We start from the raw sequence: 9881 nt of genomic DNA on the forward strand, positions 1-9881 counted from the left end.
GCATTCCAGGCCCGGGGGATGACGTGGGCTGGGGGTTGATGGTGGGACAGGCGAGAGCGAGGTACGGTGAGGAGATTAGCGGCGGCGGAGCAGAGGGTGCAGGGTGGGCTGTAGAAGGAGAGAAGGGAGGTGAGGTAGGAGGGGGCGAGGTGATGGAGAGCCTTGAAGCCCAGGGTGAGGAGTTTCTGCCTGATGCGCAGATTGATTGGTAGCCACTGGAGATTTTTGAGGAGCGGAGTAATATGCCCAGAGTGTTTCTGGACAAAGATAATCCGGGCAGCAGCATGAAGTATGGATTGAAGTGGAGAGAGACATGAGGATGGGAGATCAGAGAGAAGGCTGGTGCAGTAGTCCAGACGGGATAGGATGAGAGCTTGAATGAGCAGGGTAGCGGTTTGGATGGAGAGGAAAGGGCGGATCTTGGCAATGTTGTGGAGCTGAGACTGGCAGGTTTTGGTCACAGCTTGGGTGTGAGGGGTGAATGAGAGAGCGGAGTCGAGGATGACACCAAGGTTGCGGGCTTGTGAGACGGGAAGGATGGTAGTGCCGTCAACAGAGATGGGAAAGTCAGGGAGAGGGCAAGGTTTGGGAGGGAAGACAAGGAGTTCAGTCTTCGACATGTTGAGCTTTAGGTGGCAGGCAGACATCCAAATGGAGATGTCCTGAAGGCTGGAGGAGATGCGAGCCTGGGGAGAGAGCAGGGGCAGAGATGTAGATCTGGGTGTCATCAGCGTAGAGATGATAGTTGAAGCCGTGGGAGCGAATGAGGTCACCAAGGGAGTGTGTGTAGATCGAGAACAGAAGGGGACCAAGCACTGAACCTTGGAGGACCCCAACAGTAAGAGGATGGGACCCTCTTCTCCCACTCCCTTCTGTGTCACCCTGACTTGCTCCCTTCCCTCATCCTCCCTCCCAGACTCCCAACACTTATGTTCACCTCCGTCATTTCTTTCTTTCTATTAAGATCTGTCTCCCCGACCTCTAGTCTGTCAGCTCCTTGTGGGCTGGGAACATGTCTGTTTAGTGTTGTATTGTCCTCTCCCAAGCGCTTAGTCCAGTGCTCTGCACACAGTAATTGCTCAATGAATATGATCAATTGATTGACTGGACAGGACCTACCCTTGTATAAGGTTTATGCCCTGTCCTACCCGGCTCAGGATGGAGCCCCCAAACTCCCAGACCTCAGTCTCTGGCTTTCGCCCCCTGCTCCTCCTCTTCTTCCTCCTTTCTCCTCCTCTTCTCCCTCTCCTCTTCTTCCTTCTCTTTTCATCCTCCTCTTCCTGTTGCTATTCTTCCTGCTCCTCTTCTCCTCCTCCTCCTGTTCCTATTATTCCTCCTCCTCCTCATCCTCTTTCTCCTCCTCCTCCTCCTCTTTCTCCTTCTTTCCCTCTTCTCCTCCTCCTCCTCTCCTCCTTCTCCTATTCCTATTCCTCCTGCTCTTTCTCCTCCTTTCTCCTCCTCCTTCTCCTTCTTCTCCTCCTCCTCTCCTCCTCCTCCTATTCCTATTCTTCTAGACTGTGAGCCCGTTGTGGGCAGGGATTGTCTCTATTGCTGAATTGTACTTTTCAAGTGCTTAGTCCAGTGCCCTGCACACAGTAAGCACTCAATAAATATGTAAATATGATCGAATGAATGAATTTTTCCTTCTCCTCCTTCTCTTGTCATCCTCCTCCTCCCCCCCCCCCCCGCCTCTGGGGGAGGAGACTTTAATATAAATAAATAAATTACAGATATGGACATAAGTGCTGTGGGGATGAGGGTGGGGTGGGGTGAATACCAAGTGACTAAGGGGAACAGATCCAACTGCATAGACGACTCAGAAGAGAGAGAAAGTAATAATAATGATAATGATGGTATTTGTTGAGCACTTACTATGTGCCAAGCACTATTCTAGGAGCTGGGGTAATAATAATAATAATAATGATGGCATTTGTTAAGCAAATACTCTGTGCCAGGTACTGTACTAAGCTCTGGGGCGGATCCCAGCAAATCATGTCGGACATAGTCCCTGTCCCACGAGGAACTCACAGTCTCCCCCCCATTTTCCAGATGAGGTAACTGAGGCCCAGAGAAGTGAAGGGACTTGCCCAAGGTCACACAGCAGATGAGCGGCAGAGCCGGGATTAGAACCCATGAGCTATCTCTCCCTCTAAGACTGTAAGCTCCTTTTGGCCAAGGTACATGTCTAATAATAATAATAATGGTGGTGTTTGTTAAGCGCTTACTATGTGCAAAACACTGTTCTAAGCGCTGGGGGGGCTACGAGGTGATCAGGTTGTCCCACTTGGGGCTCACAGTCTTAATCCCCATTTTACAGATGAGGTAACTGAGGCTCAGAGAAATTAAGTGGCTTGCCCAAGGTCACACAGCTGACAAGTGGCAGATTATACTGTACACTTCCAAGCACTTAGAGAAGCTGTGTGGCTTAGTGGAAAGAGCCCAGATCTGGGTTCTAATCCAGGTTCTGCCACCTGTCTGCTGGCTGACACACTGGACAAGTCAGATCATTCTTCTGTGCCTCAGTTTCCTCATCTGCAAAATAAGAATTAAGACCATGGGCTCCTTGTGGCACTGTGTCTGACCTGATTACCTTGTTTCTAACCCAGTGTTTGGCACATAGTAAATGCTTAACAAAAACCAAGAAAAGTGCTTGGCTCAGTGCCCTGCACTCAATAAACTCTCAATAAATAGCAGTGATTGATTGAAATGATAGAATTTAGCACTCGTTTTACAGTGTACAAAGTGAGGGGAAAAGGATAACCAGCTGAGATTTATATATATCTGCAAACGAGATATGCATTACATTACCTGCATTACATATGTATTCGAGAAGCAGGATGGCTCAATGGAAAGAGCCCGGGCCTGGGAGTCAGAGGTCATGGGTTCTAATCCCAGCTCTGCCACTTGTCAGCTGCGTGATTTTAGGCCACTTAACTTCTCTGTGCCTCAGTTGCCTCATCTGTAAAATGGGGATTAAGATTGTGAGCCCCACATGGGACAACCTGAAAGCCTTGTATCTCCCCCAGCGCTTAGAACAGTGCTTGGCACATAGTGAATGCTTAACAAATACCATCATTATTATGATTATTATTATATGTAAATGCAGATACATGCATATGTAAATACATTAGCTTCCCTCAGCTAATGGGTGATACCCACCCACTCACCCTCTTCCTTTTTCTCCTCCTTCCCCATCTCCTCCTCTTCTTCCTCCCCTCTTACTCACTCTCCTCCCCTTCCTCTCCCTCCTCCTGCTCACCCTGCTTCTCTTCGTTCTACTTCTTCCTCCTCCCATCCCCTCCTATTCATGCTCCTGCTCTTCCTCCTTGTCCAGCCCCCACTCACCCTCCTCCTCCTCCTCTTCCTCCTCCCCTTCCTCCTCCTCTTCCTCTTCCCCCTCCTCCTTCTCTTCCTCTTCCCCCTCCTCCTTCTCTTCCTCTTCCCCCTCCTCCTTCTTCTCCTCCTCCCCCTCCCCCTCCTCTTCTTCCTCCTCTTCCCCTTGGTCCACCTGCTCACCTTCCTCCTCCTGCTCAGCCTCTTTCTCTTTGTTCTCCTCCTTCCTCCTCCTCCTCCTGCTCACTTTCCTCCTCTTTGTGCTCCTCCTCTCTCTTCCATCTCCTCCTCCTCTTTTCCCTTCTCCTCCACTTCATCCTCCTTTGCTTCCTCCTCCACCTTCTCCCCCTCATCCTCCTCCTTTCTCGTCCTCCTATCCCTCCTCCTCCTCCCCCTTCTCCTCCGCCCCCGCTGCTGCCTCATCAGAGAACTATCAGAGCAGCTCCATGTCCATGTAAGGCCGTCCCCGCAGTCCGACCATCCATCGGCCCATCCATCCGTCCTTCCGCCCATCCGCCCGGCCAGGCTGTGGGGCGCCTTGCAGCTCCGGGGTCAGAACGGCCTTGGGAACTTTCTGGGTCTGGGCCTTCATCTCTCCACGATGACCCCTGGGACAGGAAGGCTGGGGGCCTGAGGCCGGTGGGGTGGGCAGCAGGGTGGAGTGCGAATCCTGCCTGATTGTCACAACTTTCTCTTGACTTCTTTCATGCCGAGGGGATCCTGCTGGCCCCTAGTCCCCTGACCCCCCCGCCCCCACACATCCCCCTTAACCCACAGCCTCCTGGCCCCCAGCCCCTGACCCTCAGTCCTTCTGACCCACAGACCCCTGACCTACAAAACCCTGGCCCCTAACCCCCTAGTCCTCAGCCCCTTGACCTCTGCAGCCCCCTGATCCCCAGCCCCTGTCCCACAGTTCCCTGGTCTCTAACCCTCTGACCCACAGACCCTCTGACCCCTGACCCATGGCCCCCTGGCTCCTAACCCCCTGCCCCCCAGCCCCTAACCCCTAACCCACAGTCCCCTGACTCATAGCCCCCAAGCCCCAGGCCCCTGACCCAGAGACCACCCCCCCACGGTCCCTAACCATCTGACCCCGAGCCCCTAGGCCCTAACCTCTGACTCCCGGCCCTTTTCACTGCCTCCTGACCCACAATCCTCGACCTTCTGACTCCCTGGTTCCCAGCTCCCCTGGCCCCCAAGCCCTATCTTAGCTCCAAGCCCCTCAGCTCCCAACCCTGTAGCCCTTGAGTCCCCTGCTCTTAGCCCTCCCTCCAGCTCACTGTTTATTATTATTATTCATTCAAGCATATTTATTGAGCACTTTCTGTTTGCAGAGCACTGTACTAAGCGCTTGGAAAGTACAATTTGGCAACAAATAGAGACAATCCCTACCCAACAATGGGCAATAATAATATTTGTGAAGTGCTTACTATGTGCCAGGCACTGTTCTAAGTGCTGGGGCAGATATGAGTTAATCAGGTGGGATACTACCCCTGTCCCACATGGGGCTCACAGTCTTCATCCCCATTTTCCTGTTGAGGGAACTGAGACCCAGAGAATAATAATAATAATGAAAGCATTTATTAAGCGCTTACTATGTGCAAAGCACTGTTCTAAGTGCTGGGGAGGTTACAAGGTGATCAGGTTGTCCCACGGGGGGCTCACAGTCAATCTCCATTTTACAGATGAGGTAACTGAGGCCCAGAGAAGTGAACTGACTTGCCCAAGGTCACACAGGAGACAAGTGGCAGAGCCAGGTTTAGAAGCCAGGTCCTTCTGACTCCCAGGACTGGGTTCCTTTCACTAGGCCTCACTGCTTCTTTTACCGGCAGCCGAGATGCCCCTTCACTCGCCGGCCACGTCAGGGCCCTACTCAAATCACTTGGACTTTGGATCTCCAGGTGCGGCATGGTTTTGGGGGTGTTCGGCTGGGGGGCTCGGGGGGCTGGCCCTGCCCAAACCCAGATCCCTCCGGTGCCCACTGAGGCCTGATAGGGTGCTGGGCCAGACACAGAGGTGGGACAGAGGCAGGATGGGCACAGGGCAGACCGCCCATCCTCCCGCCCACAGCCCGGGGACTGACTCAGGAGGGGCTGAAAAGAGCAGTAGCGGTGGGATTGACGATGGAGTGCAGAGCAGTGACTGCAAAGCACTGAGTGCAGAACAGCAGGAACAGAGCACCAGGTTCAGAACACTGGACCGAGCACTCCCACAGAGGCCCATTCCTCACCCACAAGGGGCTCCGTCTCTACCAGGGGAGGTGTGAGGGGGGAGGGCTTTCTGGAGGCATCTGTCTGGCAAAAGGTGGACACCGCCCCGCCCTACTGGGTCTCTCGGGTCTTAGGCCGTTGTGTTTATCCACATGGGTCAGGCCCCTAAATCTTGGCTCCGCTCTGTCACAACACTCCTGCCTGGGCGGCCCGGACCGGCCCAGCCCAGCCCTGCTGTATGGGCACCAAGTCCATGGTGTCTGTGGTGAGGGGCAGGGGGTGGGTTCATGGGGAGGGGGAGTTCTTGGGGGGCCTACTGAGAGCTTCAAAGCCCTACTGAGAGCTCATCTCCTCCAGGAGGCCTTCCCAGACTAAGCCCCCTTTTTCCTCTCCTCCTCCCCATCCCCTCCACCCTACCTCCTTCCCCTCCCCGCAGCACTTGTATATATGTTTGTACAGATTTATTACTCTATTTATTTTACTTGTACATATTTACTATTCTATTTATTTTGTTAATGAAGTGCATCAGCGTGGCTCAGTGGAAAGAGCATGGGCTTTGGAGTCAGAGGTCATGGGTTCGAATCCCAGCTCCACCACATGTCTGCTGTGTGACCTTGGGCAAGTCACTTAACTTCTCGGAGCCTCAGTTACCTCATCTGTAAAATGGGGATGAAGACTGTGAGCCCCACGTGGGATAACAGGATCACTTTGTATCCCCCCCAGCGCTTAGAACAGTGCTTTGCACATAGTAAGCGCTTAACAAATGCCATCATCATTATTATTGTTATTATTATCTAGCTTTAATTCTATTTGTTCTGACGATTTTGACACCCGTCTACATATTTTGTTTTGTTGTCTGTCTCCCCCTTCTAGACTGTGAGCCCGTTATTGGGTAGGGGCTGTCTCTATATGTTGCTGACTTGTACTTCTCAAGCGCTTAGTACAGTGCTCTGCACACAGTAAGCGCTCAATAAAGATGATTGAATGAATGAATGAGAGGGAGGAACAGCGGATGGGAGGGGAGAGGGAGGAAGAGAGGGAGTGAGAAGAGGGGAAGGGGAGTGAGGAAGAGGGTAAGGGGGTGAGAGAGGGAGAGAAGGAGGAAGAGGGGAGGGGAGAGAGGGAGGTAGAGGCTGGGAGGGAGAGAGGGGGAAGGGGGGGGAACAGTGCTCAGCACATAGTAAGCCCTTAACAAATACCATCATTATTAAAAGAGAGAGGGAGGAAGAAGGGAAGGGGGAAAGAGAGAGGAAGAGGAGAGGAGGGGAAGGGAGAAAGAGGGAGGAAGAGGGGAAGGGGGAAGAGAGAGAGGGAAGAAAAAGGGAAGGGAAGAAGAGAGGAAGGGGAAAGAGAGGGAGGAAGAAGGGAAGGGGAGGAAAAGGGGAAGGGGAAGAGAGAGGGAGGAAGAGGGGAAGGGGGAAAGAGAGAAGGAGGAAGAAGGGGAGGAAGAGGGGAAGGGGAAAAGAGGGGAAGGGGGAAAAGAGGGGAAGGGGGAGGAGGAAGAGGGGTGGGAGAGAGAGAGGGAAGAAGAGGGCAGGGGGAGAGAGTGAGAAGGGGAAGATGGGAGGGGGGAGAGAAGGAGGGAGGGAGGAAGGGCAGGGGGAGGGAGGAAGGGAAGGACAGAGAGGGAGGGAGGGTAGAGCCGGGAAGGCCTCCTGGAAGCAGTGAGTGTGGAGAAGGAATCCGAGGGAGGGGGGTTGATTCATTCAATCGTATTTATTGAGCGCTTACTGTGTGCAGAGCACTGGACTAAGCGCTTAATGGGGGAATAGGCTGAGGGGAAGGTTAGGGTGGATCTAGGTCTAGAGACCGGGAAGCCCAGGGAAGAAAAGGACCAGGACCCGGGAGAGCTTGAGGGGGGACCCCCGTCACCCGCCCCACTCCCTCCCAAACCCAGGAATCTGGCTGTGCAGGAGTAGCTTCTGGCAGAAACTCAGACCTCATCCCAACAATAACAAGGGCCTTAATAGTTAAGCGTTTACTTAGGTGCCAAGCAGAAAGTCAGAGAGACTGTCAGAGTCACAGACCTTATCAGAACAATAACAAGTGCCATATTAGTTATTCAAAATAACAAGGCTAATGGTATTTGTTTTGCGCTTACTATGTGCCAGGCATTGTAATAATAATGATGGTATTTGTTAAGCGCTTACTAGAGAAGCAGGGTGGCTCAGTGGAAAGAGCATGGGCTTTGGAGTCACAGGTCATGGGTTACAATCCCGGCTTTGCCAATTGTCAGCTGTGTGACTTTGGGCAAGTCACTTCACTTCTCTGGGCCTCAGTTACCTCATCTGTAAAATGGGGATTAAGATTGTGAACCCCCTGAGGGACAACCTGATCACCTTGTAACCTCCCCAGCACTTAGAACAGTGCTTTGCACATAGTAATCCCTTAATAAATGCCATTATTATTATTATTGTTGTTATTATTACATGCCAAGCATTGTTCTAAGCGCTGGGGTAGATACAAGGTTATCAGGTTGTCTCACGTGAGGCTTACAGACGTAATCCCCATTTTACAGATGAGGGAACTGAGGCACAGAGAAGTGAAGGGACTTGCCCAAAGTCACACAGCTGATAAGTGGCAGAGCTGGGATTAGAACCCATGACCTCTGACTTCCAAATCCGGGCTCTTTCCATTAAGCGCTGGGGCGGTTACACGCAGATCAGGTTGGACACAGTCCCTGTCCCATATAGGGCTCACAGTCTTCACCCCCATTTTACAGATGAGGTAACTGAGAAGGGAAGTGACTTGCCCAAGGCCACACAGCATTCATTCATTCATTCGTATTTATTGAGCGCTTACTGTGTGCAGAGCACTGGACTAAGCACTTGGGAAGTACAAGTTGGCAACATATAGAGACGGTCCCTACCCAGCAACGGACAGCAGACAAGGGGCAGAGCCAGGATTAGAACCCAGGTCCTTCTGATTCCCAGGCCTAGGCTGTAACCACTAGGCCGTGCTGCTCATTAAGTGCTTACTAGGTGCCAAGCACGTGAGCTAAATGCTAGGGTCGATACCCAATCATCAGGTCAGACCCAGTCCCCGCCCTGCAGTCCATGAGGGTGACAGGACAGAGTTCGAATTCCCATCGTACCGATGAGGAAACTGAGGCCCAGAGAAGAGGCCCAAGGTTGCCCAGGAGTCACGAGGCGGAGCCGGGTTGGTAATAATAATGATTAATAATTGTGGTATTTGTTAAGCCAGGAACTGTTCTAAGCGCTGGGATAGATACAAGATAATCGGGTTGGACCCAGTCCCTGTCCCACGGGGGGCTCACACCCTTCATCCCCATTTTCCAGATGATGGAACTGAGGCCCAGAGAAGTGACTGGCCCAAGGTCACCCAGCAGATAAGCGGCGGAGCTAGGATTAGAACCCAAGTCCTTCTGATTCCCAGACCCGGGCTCTACCCACTAGGCCATGCTGCTTCTCAGGTCCTCCGCCTCCAAGACCCAGGCCCTTTCTGCTGTTTCCTCGCCGGGGTCAGGGTGTCCGGACCCCCGGCTTCAGGCCGGGGTCCAGTCGCTCTGTCCTGTGCGAGACGTCTCTGGGGGAGGAGGAGCTGTGAGAAGTCTCCCCAGGTGACTCTGGGAGGGCAGCCCCCACCCTGGGCCGGCGGACCCCTCCTCTTCCAGTCCCTCTGCCCTTAATTGGCCAAGAATGAGCGAGCGCTGCCACTGTGGGCTCCGTGCCCACTGTGCTTGCGTGTGTACGTGTGTGTGTGTGTGTGTGTGTGTTTTGTTCCCCAGCCCCAGACCAGTCCACCCTCTCAGAGCTGTCTGTCTTAAGGCCCCTGGGGGGGGGCGGACCAAGTGCTAGTAAACCCTGGCACGGATGGGGAAACTGAGGCACAGGAAGTGGGGGTGGAGGCCTTTTCAAGCCTTTGTCTACGCCAGCCTCCCCCGACTCTCTATTTTGTTTTTAATCGCATTTGTCAAGCGCTCACTAGGAGAAGCAGCATGGCCTAGTGGATAGGGCACGGGCTTGGGAGTCAGGAGGTCGTGGGTTCTACTACTGGCTCCGCCACTGGTCTGCTGTGGGATCTTGGGCAAGTCACTTCACTTCTCTGGGCCTCAGTGACCTCATCTGGAAAATGGGGATTGAGGCCGGGAGCCCCATGTGGGACAGGGACCGTTTTCAACCCGATTTGCTTGGATCCACCCCAGCGCTTAGTACAGTGCCCGGCAAAGAGTAAATGCTTAACAAATACCACAATTGTTATTATTATTATGTGCCAGACACCGTACTAACCACTGGGGTAGAGATGAACTAAGCAGGTTAGACACAGTTCCTATCCTACACAGCGTTCACGGTCTTCATCCCCATTTTATACTGAGGT

This window comes from Tachyglossus aculeatus, chromosome 1, assembly GCF_015852505.1.
Source record: "Tachyglossus aculeatus isolate mTacAcu1 chromosome 1, mTacAcu1.pri, whole genome shotgun sequence".
NCBI lineage: Eukaryota > Metazoa > Chordata > Mammalia > Monotremata > Tachyglossidae > Tachyglossus > Tachyglossus aculeatus.